Source organism: Triticum aestivum, chromosome 5A, assembly GCF_018294505.1.
Source record: "Triticum aestivum cultivar Chinese Spring chromosome 5A, IWGSC CS RefSeq v2.1, whole genome shotgun sequence".
Taxonomy (NCBI): domain Eukaryota; kingdom Viridiplantae; phylum Streptophyta; class Magnoliopsida; order Poales; family Poaceae; genus Triticum; species Triticum aestivum.
Genome location: NC_057806.1, coordinates 327,713,672 through 327,728,316, shown reverse-complemented (window position 1 = coordinate 327,728,316; position 14,645 = coordinate 327,713,672).

Sequence of the window (14,645 nt, the reverse complement as noted above, 5' to 3'; positions counted from 1 at the left end):
GGAACCTTCCTCTTGATTTTTTATTCTAGGTCAAATGGCATTATATAGCAGAAGATAGGCCTTGGAGGCTTGCTAGGGGCGCCACAAGTCCAGGGGGAGCATCCTAGGGGGTAGGGCGTGCCCCCGGGCTTGTGGCTGCGTGGTGGGTCCCCTGTTGATGTTTCTTTCGCCAATAATTTTTATATATTACAAAATAATTCTCCGTCAATTTTCAGGTCATTTGGAGATGTTCAAAATAGGTATCTCTAATATAGCCCTTTCCGGTCCAGAATTCCAGCTGCCGGCAATCTCCCTCTTCATGTGAAACTTGCAAAATAAGAGAGAAAAGGCGTAGGAATTGTATCATAAAGTGAAATAACAGTCCAAATTGCAATAAATATCACTAGGAAACACATGATGCAAAATGGACGTATCACGTCGCCTTGTGCCGTTCCAACTCGGATCGTGCCTTCAATAGCTCGGCATGAAGCGTAGTCAAGGCCTCTTCGATCGCTGCACAAAATAACATTTCATTACGATCCTCGATCGTTCTAAGCACGGTACATGGTATTTATTAATTACCTTGTGACAACCTCATATTTTCCTCTATCATACTCACGTCCTCCTCTAACTGCGTCAGCTAGCAGTTTAGAACCTTCGGATTTTGTATATTGGAGGCCGAGCAAGAAATGGAATCATGAGTGTCACAATACACTACTTGCAGTCGGAGGAACGATTTGACACTCTAGATGTTTGTTGTTATTCAAAAACTTGGGGGTTGCGGCAAAATCCAAATTGAAAAGGTTTCGACCCTCAAGCCAGTTTTGTCAAAACTAACTTAAGGCTTGGGGGATACTGCATTCCCACATAGGGTAAAAAACTTTTTATGCGCTATTTGTTAGCATATAAATTTCCACCCTCGGATGATGCTTAAATCATCCTCGAAATTTTTTAACACCCTATGTCGAGTCATAAAACTAACGCTAGAGGCTTAGCCGATCACAGATCTTAAAACCCTTGGCAAGGTCAGAGAACATGTCCAGCATCGCAACCTCGACATAACAGAACTGGGTTAGGATCCTTTCAAGCACGGTCATGTGTCCTTGGGGAATGGAGGAACTCTTTAAAGTCGCCTACATCTGCCAATCCCACCTTGGTAGCAAGATCATTCCAAGGTTGGTAATAGGCGGAGCTTCAACTCCGGACGAGGAGGTTTGGGTGCCAGGATTTCCCTTGGTGGGTTGATCGCTGTGGGTGGCACATAATAAGAACGACCGTTGCCTCAAGATAAAATACACCAGGGGGAGCACAGTGCCCTGGGTAAAATAAAAATTACCTCCGGGAATCAAGACAGTCACGTTGGGGAAGAGTGTCCTTAGAAGGGTCTGAGTTGATTACCTCCACATGTACTGATGCCTTGCAGGTCGAGACGGCATGCGCCTTCCTTAAGAACTTATATTGTCGAGGAGGATCCAGACTTTCGGTTTCCCTGAGCATGGATTGGTTCTAGTACCCCGAAGAGCTTGCCTCCTCCCCACTATCTTGACTCCTCCATTCGATATGACTCGAAGAGCTTTTATAACTTCCCGAAGTATTTTCCGGGAAGGACTGATTCTTCATCATGTACTTCCTCCCCTTTTGGGTAGAGGAGCTCGGCTGAGAGGAAGAACTCTGATGAGTGGCCAAGGTGGTAACACTTCCCTGAGGAGACAGGTTTTTGTCCTGTTCTTCCTTTCCTTGATCTGCACAGAGTCAGAGGCATCCTCTCGGATGGTGGGGTTCTCCTTCTTCAACTTCCTCTCCCTCCTCCTATCCGGATCCTCAGTAAGGAGCCCCTCGAGCTTGGGAGCTCTAGGATCCTCAGGAAGCAGGCCAGAGACTTCATCTTCTCGGCCAGAATGCAGCAAACCTATGTTAAGAGAAAATATCATGAGCCGTCGTACAATAAATGTATGTGATTGAGAGAGAAAAATGCCCAGGTAATATAATTTACCTCGGTGATAGGAAAATCTCGGTAGATATGGATATCCTCAGCTCGAGGGGGAGGGAGTCCTCACCATCTTCAAGCAGGAGCTTCCGCATCTCGCCGAAGTCCGCTCCGCAGAAGAAATCTTTCACCATGCAGCGTCATCCTGAGGCCTGAACTCCCACATTGGCAGTGTTCGGAACTAGACCAGAAGGATTTGGCAATAGAGCATCATGTGGACTGTGTCGGCTAGATTAACGCCCTTACCAATCACGGCCTTAAGTTTTCCTTGGAGTACTTTGACCTCTCTTAGGCCCTCTCCTCCCAGTCTAAACCCTTGGTCGCCCAGGAGGCTATCCCGTAATAGAAAAGAAGGCCCCAAACAAAAGGGCGAAGGTGAAAACATAGACCACAGACAAGATGCGGAATGAAAATTACCAGCTCTCCTTCGCGTGGAGTAGAGATTGCGGATACACAGTGAGTAGCACCCTACTGGGTCGTGGGGGGAGGTATATGGTGGCTTTGAGCTCGGCAAGGGCACCAACACTGACGGTGGGGTGATACGTCTTCTTCGTATCTATAATTTTTGATTGTTTCATGCCAATATTATACAACTTACACATATTTTTGGCAACATTTTATATGATTTATTGGACTAACCTATTGATCCAGTGCCCAGTGTCAGTTCCTGTTTGTTGCATGTTTTTTGTTTCACAGAATATCCATATCAATCGAAGTCCAAACACGATAAAAATTTGCGGATAATTATTTTGGAATATTTTTGATTTTTGGGAGGTGGAATCAACGCAAACGGGGGCCCACAGCCACCACAAGGCACCTAGGCATGCCAGGCAGCCCAGGCGCGTGGTGGTGGGTTGTGCCCTCTTAGTAAGTCAGCTGGAGCTCTACTTCGGCCGCAAGGAATCTTATATCCGGAAAATCATGTTAAAATCTCAGCACAATCGGAGTTACGGATCTTCGGCAATATAAGAAACGGTTTTCGGCCAGAAAATAGGAATGCGAAATAGAAGAGAATGGAGAGGGAGAGCCAATATCGGAGGGGCTCCTGCTCCTCCGCCGCCATGGAGGACATGGACCAAAGGGGGAACTCTCCTCCCATCTAGGGGGAGGTCAAGGAAGAAGAAGGAGGAGGGGGCTCTCTCCCCCTCTCTCTCTCGGTGGCGCCGGAGTGCCACCGGGGCAATCATCGTGACGGCAATCTACACCAACAACCTTGATATGTCTCCAATGTATCTATAATTTTTGGGCGTTCCATGCTATTATATTATATGTTTTGGATGTTTTACATGCATTAATATGCTATTTTATATTAATTTTGGGACTAACTTATTAACCTAGAGCCCGGTGCCAGTTTCTGTTTTTTCCTTGTTTTTGAGTTTCGCAAAAAGGAATATCAAACGGAGTCCAAACGGAATAAAACTTTACGATGATTTTTCTTAGACCAGAAGACACACATAGGACTTGAGAACCAAGTCAGAGGAGTCCTGAGGCGACGCCAAGGGTGCAGGGCGCGCCCCAGGGGGCGCCCCCTGCCTTGTGGGTCCCTCGGAGCTCCTCTAACCCTATTCTTCGGCCTACAAATTCCCAAATATTCCCAAACCATCAGAAGCATCCACGAAAATACTTTTCTGCCACCGCCACCTTCTGTTCCCGTGAGATCCCATCTTGGGGGCTTTTCCGGCGATCTGTCGGAGGAGGATTCAATCACGGAGGGCATCTACATCAACCCTATTGCCCTTCCGATGAAGCGTGAGTAGTTTACCTCAGACCTACGGGTCCATAGCTAGTAGCTAGATGGCTTCTTCTCTCTCTATGTTCTTCAATATCATGTTCTCCTCGATGTTCTTGGAGTTCTATCCGATGTAATATTATTTTGCGGTGTGTTTGTCGAGATCTGATGAATTGTGGATTTATGATCAGATTATCTATGAATATTATTTGAATCTCCTCTGAATTCTTATATGCATGAATTGTGGATTTATGATCAGATTATCTTTGTATTTCTCTTCGAATTATTGGTTTGGTTTCGTCAACTAGATTGGTATTTCTTGCAATGGGAGAGGTGCTTAGTTTTGGGTTCAATCTAGCGGTGTCCTCACCCAGTGACATAGTAGGGGTAGAGAGCCACGTATTGTATTGTTACCATCAAGGATAAAAAGATGGGGTTTTCATCATATTTATTGAGTTTATCCCTCTACATCATGTCATCTTACTTAATGTGTTACTCCGTTCTTTATGAACTTAATGCTCTAGATGCATGTTGGATAGCGGTCGATGTGTGGAGTAATAGTAGTAGATGCAGGCATGAGTCGGTCTACTTAACACGGACGTGATGCCTATATGCATAATCATTGCCTTCGATATCGTCATAACTTTGCGCTTTTCTATCAATTGCTTGACGGTAATTTGTTCACCCACTATATTATTTGCCTTCAAGAGAGAAGACTCTAGTGAAACCTATGGTCCCCGGGTCTATTTTCCATCATATATTTTCAGATCTATAAACCAAAAAACCAAAAAATACGTTGCTGCAATTTACTTAATTTTATTTAGTTTTACATTTTAGCAATATTTTATACGTATCTCTATTAGATCTCACCATTGCAATAGACTGTGAAGGGATTGACAACCCCTTTATCGGTTGGGTGCAAATGTTTGATTGTTTGTGCAGGTGCATAGATTGGAGACTTGCTTGTACCTCCTACTGGATTGATACCTTGGTTCTCTAACTGATGGAAATACTTATCTCTACTTTGCTACATCACCCTTTCCTCTTCAAGGGAAAAACCAACGCAAGCTCAAGAAGTAGCAGGAAGAATTGCTGGCATCGTTGCCGGGGAGGTCTACATCAAGCCTACCAAGTACCCACCATAAACTCTCATCTCTTGCATTATATTATTTGCCATTTGCCTCTCATTTTCCTCTCCCCCACTTCTAAAACGTTTTCAGAAAAATACAAAACAATTTGCCTTTTTTGCCTGATACATCTCCATCGTATCTACTTTTCGAAACACTTTTGCCCTTGTTTTGGACTCTAACTTGCATGATTTGAATGGAACTAACCCAGAGTGACGCTGTTTTCAACAGAATTGCCATGGTGTTATTTTTATGCAGAAATAAAAGTTATTGGAATGACCTGAAACTTCACGGAGAATATTTCTGGAATATATAAAAAATATTGGCAAAAGAATCAACGTCAGGGGGGCCCACACCCTGTCCACGAGGGTGGGGGCACGCCCCGTGCCTCGTGGCCCCCCTGATGGTCCACCGACCTCAACTCCAACTCTATATATTCATGTTCGGGGAGAAAACAATGAGAGAGAAGGATTCATCGCGTTTTACGATACGGAGCCACCGCCAATCCCTAATCTCTCTCGGGAGGGATGTTCTGGAGTCCGTTCGGGGCTCCGGAGAGGGGAATCCGTCGCCATCGTCATCATCAACCTTCCTCCATCACCAATTTCATTATGCTCACCGCCGTGCGTGAGTAATTCCATCGTAGGCTTGCTGAACAGTGATGGGTTGGATGAGATTTATCATGTAATCGAGTTAGTTTTGTTAGGGTTTGATCCCTAGTATCCATTATGTTCTGAGATTGATGTTCCTATGACTTTGCTATGCTTTATGCTTGTCACTAGGGCCCGAGTGCCATGATTTCAGATTTGAACCTATTATGTTTTCATGAATATATGTGAGTTCTTCATCCTATCTTGCAATTCTATAGTCACCTATTATGTGTTATGATCCGTTAACCCCGAAGTGACAATAATCGGGATACTTACCGGTGATGACCGTAGTTTGAGGAGTTCATGTATTCACTAAGTGTTAATGCTCTGGTCCGATACTCTATTAAAAGGAGGCCTTAATATCCCTTAGTTTCCAATAGGACCCCACTGCCACGGGAGGATAGGACAAAAGATGTCATGCAAGTTCTTTTCCATAAGCACGTATGACTATATTCGGAATACATGCCTACATTATATTGATGAACTGGAGCTAGTTCTGTGTCACCCTAGGTTATAACTGTTGCATGAGGAATCGCATCCGACATAATTATCCATCACTGATCCATTGCCAACGAGCTTTTCACATATTGATCTCCACTTAGTTACTTTACTGTTGCCACTGTTACGCTTGCTATAAAACTGCTATTGTTACTTTTGCTACCGTTACCGCTACTTCCATATTACTTTGCTACTAAATACTTTGCTGCAGATATTAAGTATTTCAGGTGCGGTTGAATTGACAACTCAACTGTTAATACTTGAGAATATTCTTTGGCTCCCCTTGTGTCGAATCAATATATTTGGGTTGAATACTCTACCCTCAAAAACTGATGCGATCCCCTATACTTGCGGCTTATGAAGACTATTTTCTGGCTCTATTCTTTGAGTCACTTGGGATTTATATCTATTGATCACTATGAGTAATTTGAAAGATGAAAGAACCAAGATTTTTCCCTCAACTACGAGGGGAGGTAAGGACCTGCCATCTAGCTCTGCACTTGATTCACCTTCTGTTATGAGTAAACTTGCGACACCTAATCCTGCTATTCATTCTGATATGGCGCATGTTATTGATGATGCCACTTCTGCTTTCCATGATGCTTATGATGAAACTACTTCTATGCTTGATAATACTATGCCACTAGGTGAATTTCCTGATGAACAACTTGCTAGGGTTAGAGAGAATGAAATTATTGAAACTAATAATATTGATGAAAGTGATGATGAAGATTCTCCCCCTAGATATGAATTGTCTGTTGTGCCTGAGGGTTATGTTATGGATGAAGAAACTGCTAGAGACTTTTTAGCTTGCAATGATAGATATGATCTTAAGAAACTGTTAGCTAAGCTGAAAGAAAAATCCTTGAATGCTAGAATGAAACATGACCCTGCTTTTGCTACTTCACCTATCTGTATCACCGATAAGGATTATGATTTCTCTGTCGATCCCGAGTTAATAACTTTAGTTGAGTATGATCCTTTTTATGTCTATGAATCTGAAACTATTGTGGCACATATTACTAAATTAAATGATATAGCCACCCTGTTCACTAATGATGAGAAAACTTTCTATTACTTTATCCTTAAGTTGTTTCCGTTCTCATTAAAGGGTGATGCTAAAACATGGTTTAATTCTCTTGATCCTAGTTGTGTGTGTAGTCTCCAGGATATGATTTGTTACTTCTCTACTAAATATTTCCCCGCTCATAAGAAACAAGCTGCCTTAAGGGAAATATATAACTTTGTGCAAATTGAAGAAGAGAGTCTCCCACCAGCTTGGGGGAGGCTTCTCCGATTACTTAATGCTTTGCCTGATCATCCTCTCAAGAAAAATGAAATACTTGATATCTTTTATAATGGACTAACCGATACTTCCAGAGACCACCCGGATAGTTGTGCTGGTTGTGTTTGCAGGGAAAGAACTATTGATCAAGCTGAATTGCTATTGAATAATATGTTGAGTAATGAAAATGATTGGATACTTCCTGAACCAACTCCTAAGCCAACTCCGAAGAAAAGGGGTATTCTATTCCTCAGTCCTAAAGATATGCAAGAGGCAAAGAAATCTACGAAAGAAAAGGGTATTAAAGCTGAAAATGTTAAGAATTTACCACCTATTTAAGAAATACATGGTCTTGATAACCCGACACAGGTAGTAAAGCTAAATTATCTCTATAGATTTGATAAATGTGAAATCCCATCTACTAAAATTGCTAGACAATGCTTGGATGAGTTTGATGACTTTATGGTTAAACAAGAAAACTTCAATGATTATGTTGGTAGACAATTGAAATGTAATGCTTATATGATGGAACACTTGAGTGATTATATGTCTAGAGTTAAAGGTGAACTCAAACTTATTAGTAAACATGCTTCTATGGTTACCACTCAAGTAGAACAAGTACTAAAAGCTCAGAATGATTTGCTCAATGAATTAAATAATAAGAAAAATGATAATGTTGTTAGAGTTGTGACTAGAGGGGGTAAAATGACTCAGGAACCTTTGTATCCCGAGGGACACTCTAAGAGAATTGAGCAAGATTCTCAGAGAACTAATGTTGATGCACCTAGTCCATCTAAAAAGAAGAAAAAGAAAAATGATAAGACTTTGCATGCTCCTAGTGAACCTGTTGTTGACACACCTGAGAATCCCAATGATATTTCTATTTCTGATGCTGAAACACAATCTAGTAATGAACATGAACCCGGTGATAATGTTAATTATGATGTTCATGTTGATGCTCAACCTAGCAATGGCAATGATGTAGAGATTGAACTTGTTGTTGATCTTGATAACCCACAATCAAAGAATCAACGTTATGATAAGAGAGACTTTGTTGCTAGGAAGCATGGTAAAGAAAGAGAACCATGGGTTCAGAAACCCATGCCTTTTCCTCCTAAACCATCCGAGAAAAAGGATGATGAGGATTTTGAGCGCTTTGCTGAAATGATTAGACCTATATTTTTGTGTATGCGTTTGACTGATATGCTCAAAATGAATCCTTATGCTAAGTACATGAAAGATATTGTTACAAATAAAAGAAAGATACCGGAAGCTGAAATTTCCACCATGCTTGCTAATTATACTTTTAAGGGTGGAATACCTAAGAAACTAGGAGTACCAACTATACCATGCTCCATTAAAAGAAACTATGTTAAAACTGCTTTATGTGATCTTGGAGCTGGTGTTAGTGTTATGCCTCTCTCTTTATATTGTAGACTTGATTTGAATAAGTTGACACCTACTGAAATATCTTTGCAAATGGCTGATAAATCAACTGCTATACCTGTCGGTATTTGTGAGGATGTGTCTGTTATGGTTGCAAACGTTACTATTTTAACAGACTTTGTTATTCTTAATATTCCCGAGGACGATAGTATGTCTATTATTCTTGGTAGACCCTTTTTGAATACTGCAGGGGCTGTTATTGATTGCAACAAAGGCAATGTCACTTTTCATGTTAATGGTAATGAGAATACGGTACACTTTCCGAGGAAACAACCTCAAGTCCACATTATTAATTCTATTGGAAAAACTTCGACAATTATTATTGGAGGTATTGAATTTCCTCTTCCCACTGTCAAGAAGAAATATGGCATTCTTATTGTTGGGGACATGCATATCCCCGTTGAGGTAACCTAGTGTTATTCGAAAATTCTCCGGTTTCATGTTATTCGAAAAGAGTTTGTTAACAAGACTTGATCAACCTTGTTAGTGGATTCCTTTTGATGAGCATGAGATGGATGAAGTTAGAAAGCACAACTCTCTGTACCCTCTTTTTACTTTCTATTATTTAGATTAAATAAAGCAAAAATAGTAGTTTCTGTCTGTTTTCTGAATTATCCTTGTAATAAAAAATACCCCGAAAATAAAAGTTCTCCAAGTGCCCTGAAAATTTAATATGATTTTTTCTAGAATATTTAAGAATTATTGGCACTGAGAACACACCAGGGGGACCCACCATGTGCCCACGAGGGTGTAGGACGCGCCCCTGCCTCGTGGACTGATACGTCTCCAACATATCAATAATTTTTGATTGCTCCATGCTATATTATCTACTGTTTTGGACATTATTGGGCTTTATTTTCCACTTTTATATTACTTTGGGACTAACCTATTAACCGGAGGCCCAGCCCAAAATTGTTGTTTTTTGCCTGTTTTAGGGTTTCGAAGAAAAGGAATATCAAACGGAGTCCAAACAGAATGAAACCTTCAGGAACGCGATTTTCTCAACAAACAAGACCCAGGAGACTTGGACCCTACGTCAAGACACAAAAGAGGAGGCCACGAGGTAGGGGGGCGCGCCTCCCCCCTCCCAGGCGCGCCCTTCACCCTCGTGGCCCCCCTGTTGCTCCACCGACGTACTCCTTCCTCCTATGTATACCTACGTACCCCCAAACGATTAGATACGGAGCCAAAAACCTAATTCCACCGCCGCAACTTTCTGTATCCACGAGATCCCATCTTGGGGGCTGTTCCGGAGCTCCGCCGAAGGGGGCATCGATCACGGAGGGCTTCTACATCAACACCATAGCCCCTCCGATGAAGTGTGAGTGTTTACCTCAGACCTACGGGTCCATAGTTATTAGCTAGATGGCTTCTTCTCTCTTTTTGGATCTCAATACAATGTTCTCCCCCTCTCTTGTGGAGAACTATTCGATGTAATCTTCTTTTTGCGGTGTGTTTGTTGAGACCGATGAATTGTGGGTTTATGATCAAGTCTATCTATGAACAATATTTGAATCTTCTCTGAATTCTTTTATGTATGATTGGTTATCTTTGCAAGTCTCTTCGAATTATCAGTTTGGTTTGGCCTACTAGATTGATCTTTCTTGCATTGGGAGAAGTGCTTAGCTTTGGGTTCAATCTTGCGGTGTCCTTTCCCAGTGACAGCAGGGGCAGCAAGGCACGTATTGTATTGTTGCCATCGAGGATAACAAGATGGAGTTTTCATCATATTGCATGAGTTTATCCCTCTACATCATGTCATCTTGCTTAAGGCGTTACTCTATTTTTAGCTTATTACTCTAGATGCATGCTGGATAGCGGTCGATGAGTGGAGTAATAGTAGTAGATGCAGGCATGAGTCGGTCTACTTGTCCCGGACGTGATGCCTATATACATGATCATACCTAGATATTCTCATAACTATGCTCAATTCTGTCAATTGCTCAACAGTAATTTGTTCACCCACCGTAGAATACTTATGCTCTCGAGAGAAGCCACTAGTGAAACCTATGGCCCCGTGTCTATCTTTATCATATTAATCTCCTACTACTTAGTTATTTCCTTTGCTTTTACTCTGCCTTTATTTTACTTTGCATCCTTATCACAAAAATACCAAAAATATTATCTTATCATATCTATCAGATCTCACTCTCGTAAGTGGCCGTGTAGGGATTGACAACCCCTATTCGCGTTGGTTGCGAGGATTTATTTGTTTTATGCAGGTACGAGGGACTCGCGTGTAGCCTCCTACTAGATTGATACCTTGGTTCTCAAAAACTGAGGGAAATACTTACGCTACTTTGCTGTATCATCCCTTCCTCTTCGGGGAAACCCAACGCAGTGCTCAAGAGGTAGCAAGAAGGATTTTTGGCGCCGTTGCCGGGGAGGTCTACGCAAAAGTCAACATACCAAGTACCCATCACATACCCTTATCTCCCGCATTACATTATTTTCCATTTGCCTCTCGTTTTCCTCTCCCCCACTTCACCCTTGCCGTTTTATCCGCCCTCTCTCTCTCTCTATCCTCCATCTCTTTCTCTATTTGCCTCTTTTTGCCTGCTTGTTTTTTTGTTTGCTTCTGTGTTAGTTTGCTTGCTTGTCACGATGGCTCAAGATAATACTAAATTATGTGACTTCGCCAATACCAACAACAATGATTTTATTAGCACTCTGATTGCTCCTCTTACCAATGATGAATTGTGATGCCCCCGATTCAATCGTACACTAATCATACACGCAAATGTGTACGATCAAGATCAGGGACTCACGGGAAGATATCACAACACAACTCTACAAATAAAATAAGTCATACAAGCATCATATTACAAGCCAGGGCCTCGAGGGCTCGAATACAAGAGCTCGATCATAGACGAGTCAGCGGAAGCAACAATATCTGAGTACAGACATAAGTTAAACAAGTTTGCCTTAAGAAGGCTAGCACAAACTGGGATATAGATCGAAAGAGGCGCATGCCTCCTGCGTGGGATCCTCCTAAACTACTCCTGGTCGCTGTCAGCGGGCTGCACGTAGTAGTAGGCACCTCCCGAGTAGTAGTAGTCATCATCGACAGTGGCGTCTGGCTCCTGGGCTCCAACGTATGGTCGCAGCAATCGAGTATAGGAAGGTGGAAAAGAGGGAGCAAGGCAACCATGAGTACTCATACAAAGTACTCGCAAGCAAGGAGCTACACTACATATGTATGCATTGGTATCAAATGGAATATGGGTATCATATGTGGACTGAACTGCAGAAAGCCGGAATAAAAGGGGGATAGCTAGTCCTTTCGAAGACTACGCTTCTGGTAACCTCCATCTTGCAGCAGGAGAAGAGAGTAGATGGTAAGTTCACTAAGTAGCATCGTGTAGCATAACCCTAACCGATGATCCTTCCCTCGTTGCCCTGTGAGAGAGCGATCACCGATTGTATCTGGCACTTGGAAGGGTGTGTTTTATTAAGTATCCGGTTCTAGTTGTCATAAGTTCAAGGTACAACTCCAAGTCGTCCTGTTACCGTAGATCACGGCTATTCGAATAGATTAACTTCCCTGCAGGGGTGCACCACATAACCCAACACGCTCGATCCCATTTGGCCGGACACACTTTCCTGGGTCATGCCCGGCCTAGGAAGATCAACACGTCGCAACCCTACCTAGGCAAAACAGAGAGGTCAGCACGCCGGTCTAAATCCTATGGCGCAGGGGTCTGGGCCCATCGCCCATTGCACACCTGCACGTTGCGAGGGCGGCCGGAAGCATAACTAGCCCCCTTAATACAAGAGCAGGCTTACGTTCCAATCTGGCGCGCGCCGCTTGGTCGCTGACGTCACGAAGGCTTCGGCTGATACCACGACGTCGAGTGCCCATAACTATCCCCGTGTAGATGGTTAGTGCGTATAGGCCAGTGGCTAGACTCAGATCAAATACCAAGATCTTGTTAAACGTGTTATCTTGAAATAACCGCGAACGCCGACCAGGGCCAGGCCCACCTCTCTCCTAGGTGGTCTCAACCTGCCCTGTCGCTTCGCCACCAAGATCCACTCAGAGGGCCATCGGGACGAATGTCCTTTCGGACCCAATCCGTGAATCACTCGCGGGTACTCCTACAAGCCGACCCGTCTTTATTCATCACAAGTATCATATATTATGTGTAAGTATATACCCGTGATCACCTCCCGAGTGATCACGGCCCGATAGTATGGCATGGCAGACGGACAAGAATGTATGGCCACTGATGATAAACTAGCATCCTATACTAAGCATTAGGATTGCAGGTAAAGGTAACAATAGTAGTAGCAAGGACAGGCTATGCATCAGGATAGGATTCCGGAAAGCAGTAACATGCTACACTACTCTAATGCAAGCAGTATAGAGGAGAGTAGGCGATATCTGGTGATCAAGGGGGGGGGGGCTTGCCTGGTTGCTCTGACAAGAGAGAGGGGTCGTCAACACCGTAGTCGTACTGGGTAGCAGCGGCATCGGTCTCGGTGTCTAGCGAGAGAAGAGGGGGAAGAAACAATAAATATTTAAGCAAACAGATGCATAGCGATGCATGACATGACAAGTAGCGGTGCCCTAACGTGGTAAGAGGTGGTACCGGTGAAGGGGGGAAACATCCGGGAAAATATCCCCGGTGTTTCGCGATTTCGGACAGATGAACCGGAGGGGGAAAGTTGCGTGTTCGCTATGCTAGGGATGCGTGGCGGATGAACGGGCTGCGTATCCGGATCCGTCTCGTCGTTTTGAGCAACTTTCATGTACAAAGTTTTTCCATCCGAGCTACGGTTTATTTTATATTAATTTTAGAAGTTTTAAATCATTTTTTAAATTGTTTTAATTCGAAAATTAAATCTTAAATTGCTATGGGTACACAGAATTGTACCCAACAGAATGTATGTGTGGCTGGCAGGTGGGGTCAAGGGGGGTTCCAGTCAGCATTTGACTAGTCAACTATTGACTGGTCAACAGGGTCAAACATGGCCCACCTGTCATGGACTGGGTCAACCCAGTCAACAGTTTGACTGGTCAAACTGGACAGGGGGCCCACATGTCATTGACTGACAACTAACTAACCTAATTAATTGGTTTAATTAACATATTAATTAGGTTAATCTAATCGATATTAATTAAGTTAATTAATTAAATTAATTAATTAATATTTTTATTTAGTTTTTTAATCTTTTTTTATTAAACATTCTGGGGCTGGGCCCCATATGTCATTGGCACTGGGCCAAAGCGGGCTAACGGTGCGGGTTAACGGGGCAGAGCCCGTTTGGACGCCTGCCCAGGCCAGCCGCGGGGCGGGGCTTGGCGAGCGGCGCCGGTGAGCCAGGGCCAAGGAGGCGCATGGGTGAGCGGGGAGAAGGCCAGGGGCGGTGCGGCGGTGGGAGCGCCGCAGCTAGAGGCGCGGCCGGGTGGGCGAGCACGCGCAGCGGGATGCAGGGGGCGGCGCAGTGGGCATGGCCGTGGTGCGCGATGGAGGGCGCATGCAAGCGGGTGGCCTAGCGTGCAGACGCGGCCAGTGGAAGCAGCAGAAGGGGGAGTGGGGAGCGCGCAGCCGTTGCGGGCTCTGCAGCGACCGCGGTCCAGTGGCGCGGGGCGTGGCGGGCGCACGGCGGCGTCCGACACGGAAGGAGGGAGTGCGAGGAGAGGAAGGTGCTCACAGCGGGGCCGTAGGGTACTGGCAGGGGGCTCGGGGAGGTCCGGCGAGGCGGCACCGATGACGGAGTGGACGGCGTGCGACGGGGCGGCGCCGGTGCGGTGGCTCCGGCGAGCGGTGAACGGGGCGCCGGGGTCGAGTGCGCCGGCGACATCGGGGCGGCCCCCTCCCGATCCAGATCGGGCAGAGGGGGCGAGGGATAGCGGGGTCAGCGAGGAGAAGGTCGAGGACGGCCTGTCCGGCGGGGAGGCGACGCCGGCGATCGACGTTGGGGGCGCGCGGGGGCGTTC